Raw genomic sequence first — 4,595 nt, forward strand, 5'->3', positions numbered from 1 at the left:
CGCATTTGAATTCGTGACGGGCCGCGGGTTGAGAACCACTGATCTAGAAGGACAAAACCTAAATTATTAGTAATTCTGATATAACATGCCAGTTGAGAAATGCAATAAAATACGATGTTTTCTTTGTTATATTTCAATATTCCAGAGGATATTATTCAGTGAATTAACATTATCCAGTGAATTATTCTTCACTCTTTAGCCTATTAAACATCTTATAAACCTACTAAAACTGCAGTTTAAAATGAAGTTGATATGACTCCTTTCCTTTATTTATTTTCTCCATTTGAAAACATTAAACCTTCTACATTTATTTTGCTTATTGTTAATATTAGTGTTGCTGCTGATGCTTTAAATAAAATGTTTTTTATTGTTGTAATGTGAAGATTAAATTGAACATGAAAGACTGCAAATTTTTTTAACACTTTTTTAAAGATAACTGAAAGGAGGAAAACCCAAAGTGAAGTATGTTTGTCATTTATTTACTTTATAACAATAACAATAAATATCGGTTCTGCATATCGGTTATCGGGCACATAAACATGCAAATAATTGGTATCGGTATCGGTTATAAAATATAAATATCGGTTGATCACTAATTATGACAACACCAATATTTATGGTTGTTTTAGTTTCAATTATAATAATAGTTTGGGAAGATGGTTTATGCATGTTGCATTTCCATATGCATAGATTAATCGTACAGCTCTAACATTAATCCTTCACAATAAGATCATGACCATGAATTAAGAGAGTACACACAGTCACAGATGATCTGAAATGTGAGTGAAAGAAGGAAACAGCAACACAAATTCATGATTCTTCACGTCACCGTCAAAGACAGTGAACTTCCATCTGGTTTGCATTATCCCGCTGCTTCCCAGGAATATGGAAAAACAAGCAGCTTTGCAGCTCATTCGGCCAAATCAGGAAGTGATTTGGAGCAGTTTCCTGTTTCCTCGTCGCTCCCTCTTCCAGAAGCTCCTGACCCCTGAAAGCCCGACAGCATTTCCTTTAGACACGAGCTCCGTCGGGAAACTCCATATAAGTATGAGAGCCTTCCATCGACACTTCGGCCTGATCTTAGTCTGCTTACCGTGACACTACTGTTCACAGAAGTGCTCCACGAACACCCATAATTCACTGTGCACAAGACACGTCAGGATTCACCACTTCAGCAAAGAGTCTTTGTGACCCATGCTGGCAAAATGAGTCGGAAAAAGCACATTTTCAAAAAATTAGCTCTTTTTATTTTAACATTCTTAATATCTTCAAAATGATATATGACTTGTTGGAATCATCAGAAGACTTCATTTGTCTTTTTTTTTTTAAATATCGCAATAAATATCGTATCGTGGACTTCATATTGCGATATTATCATATCGTGAGATTTTGCTATCGTTACATCCCTACCAAGCAGCGTTGCATATTTTCCTCCGATTCTTTTCTTAATAATAATTAATATATTATTAATCACAATATAGCTATTTTTTATTTTATCTTTGTTATTAAAAATAGGAACAAAGATGCAAATAAACATTAGTTTAATTAAGTGATTTAGTCTTTTCTTTTAATGTTTGATTAACATTGAGACAGATCTATATTAATACCTATTGTAATGCATGGATCTAATATAATGTTACACTTCAGATTTTTCCCCAACCATTAAAAACGTTCATGTAAGACATAACAGATTATGTTTGTGTGAATCTCGCCAAGACATATTTCGCAATAATGTATGTTTTATAGGGATTTTATAGGGAGATCGCACTCTCGGAAATGCGCGTATTATGCACGCGCTTTGCAAATGTCAGTCAGCGCAATTATTTTGTTTTCATCAGCATGGGTTTGAAAATCATATTTCACTGGTTTGGACTCACGCCATTGAGAATTTGATATGAATATTCACAAAGCTGGAATTCTGCGCTTTGCAACAATAGACATACAACTTGAAGGGAGCAGAGAAAAAGGTACGCCTCTCAGAAAACATACCAATAAAGATCACTTTACTATTTGGAGCATTGGGATCGCTAGAAGAGGGTTTAATGAACTCATTTTTGTGAAAACCTCAAATTCGACCAAAACTGACATTTTTCACTTCTTTTGCCTGTAGCTCAAAATTAAGACAGTGCGTATTCCGACTCATTTTGCCAGCACGGTTCACATTTATACACGATCTGCCCTGCAGATAAATCTCTTTACTGTCTATGAACAGTGTGCATGTGACTTAAATAATAACTTGGAGCAATGCAAAACAGCTGCGATGTTCGGCTGGTCAGTTTCACTGCAAGTCAGTCATTCGGTCTGATTCCTAAAGAGTGAAACACTGACTCTTCCATTGAACATTGATCTGTTTGTTTGAGCAATATGTTAACCTCTGATTAAACCAATTTTATGAGTTTGGGGCGGGGTTATCTGACTGACTGACCAATGACAGATGGGTGTTTGGAAATATGTTTGGAGAATTTTGTCATCCATTAACAACAGTGATAGCTATCAGTAGTATCGGCCTATACAAAACTCTCATCATCAACCACCAACTATCATCCAGATATTTATTTATCATGCTAAAACGAAACATCAGATGCTCTCGCAGAACGGATGCGCTTCTCCAACCAATACAACTACAACAGCATTAAAAGAAAGCAAAAAGCATTCAAGGACAACTTCATAATGCAACAGTTGACTAGCAGAGAGAGACGTTACTGTACATCTGCCCAATGGACACCAGACTTTCTGCAAAGCAGGGTGTGACGGCAGATAACATCTACCACAGATGAGATTTCTCTCGAAGATCTCGCTGGTTTCCTCTGCTGTTTGAAGGTGCGTGACGTCACGTGGAGCACCGAACCGAAGCAGGACTGCGGCTACTTCTCCAAAACGTGCAATTCTGTCAAACGCTGGTGAAGCAATCGGGCTAAAAATACCAAACCGCAAGCACAGGGACGTGAAGATGTTAGGAAACAACACTCTCAATCACGAATCACGCACAAATGGATTTGTTCCCATGTCTATCTATCAATCGAATACCATCACTGTTGCCTATAAGTGTTGATTTAAGTATAATAACAATAATAACAAACACATTTTATTCATCTAAAGTAGAGAATAACTTAATTGCCCATTAAAGTACCATGCAAAGCCATATTACTATACCATGGTATTGCCACAGTGGAGTTCTTTGTGTGTTAATAATAATAACAGTGTTATAAAGCGCTCATAATCATAACAAACACATTTTCTTCATCTAAAGTGGAGAGTAACTTGATTGCTGCACTTCAAAACATAAAAGCCTGAGTAGTATTAACATAGTATGAAAATAAGGTTTATAATTGAAAATGGTCTCGTTTTGTTATTTTGTTAAATTTTCTGACTTTAATAACAGCAGCCGTTAGTAACAAATTACCAGTTATCACAAAAAAAATTGCATTATATTTTGGCATATATTTTAAATTATTTTTATTTTTGTATTTTCCATTTGGCAATTTTGTTGTGTATTTTTATAATTTTTATTAGTCATTGTTTTTTTGTTTTTGTTTTTTAAATATGTCTATTTATTAATTTTTATATCAGTTAGTTTTAGTTATTTTAGTACATGAAGTTAAAAGAAAATTAGAAACGTTGCTTTGGCAACCAGCTGAAATAAAATAAGTTGTACGGGTTTTTTATTTTATTTTATGGCAGTTCATGTTTATTTTATTTTATAACAAAAAAAAACGTTATGCTTTTAGTTTTAGTTAACTATAATAACTCTTATACGGGTCAGTGATTCTAACACATTGTTTATGAACTGATCATCGTCTAACATTGTTGTAAAAGGTGTAAAAGAACATTCTATTTCAGTTTTTCTACTTCAATATTTCACGTTTAGTTCAGTGCGTTTCTAATTTAAGCAATTTCTGAATGAAAATTGGGTAACACTTTACTCTAAGCCTTTTTTATAATACATTATAAAGATATTCATAATGTACTGTATGTTGTAATGCATAAAATCTTTTCATAAATAATTGTAACCAAAGTTAAAATGCATTATAATACTTGCAGATTCCTGTTACATTTGAAATTGGTTGTTTGTTGTGTCAATGCATTATACTTTCTAAAGGTGTGTTCAATGCATACGTAAGTATTATAATGTTTTATAACTGTGGTTACATTATGAGGTGCATTACAAGGCATAATTAATGCATTAAAATACTTTTATGATACATTATATATTAAGGCTTGAAGTTTTAGATTAGATTAAACTTTATTACCATTGTGCAGAGTACAAGCACAGAGCTAATGAGATGCAGCAAAGTGTTACAGAAAATTGTTCCTACACCATTTTTTTTTTTCAATGTACAACCCAAACTGAGTGATATTTAAATGCAAAGCAGTTACACAACCTCATATAAATGTGTTCAGCTGCACTGTGGTACATGGCCAAACACGCCAAACACGTTCCCGGGTGTCGCACGGAGCAGTTTACTGTGCCATACAGAGATTAGATTAGACCTGCAGGACTGTCTTTGTGTGTGTGTGTGTGCGTGTGTGTGTGTGAGTGAGTGTGTGTGTGTGTGTGTGTGTGTGTGTGTGTGTGTGTGTGTGTGTGCGTGTGT

General features: G+C 34.4%; 1 pseudogene; it reads right to left on the bottom strand.

The window, feature by feature from the left end:
- LOC107751090 (ras GTPase-activating protein 3-like) overlaps positions 1-4,595 on the bottom strand; it is a 48,364-nt pseudogene that overhangs the window by 42,733 nt on the left and 1,036 nt on the right.

The sequence above is a fragment of the Sinocyclocheilus rhinocerous genome, unplaced genomic scaffold, assembly GCF_001515625.1.
Source record: "Sinocyclocheilus rhinocerous isolate Xijiao unplaced genomic scaffold, SAMN03320098_v1.1 scaffold632, whole genome shotgun sequence".
Classification (NCBI taxonomy): Eukaryota; Metazoa; Chordata; class Actinopteri; order Cypriniformes; family Cyprinidae; genus Sinocyclocheilus; species Sinocyclocheilus rhinocerous.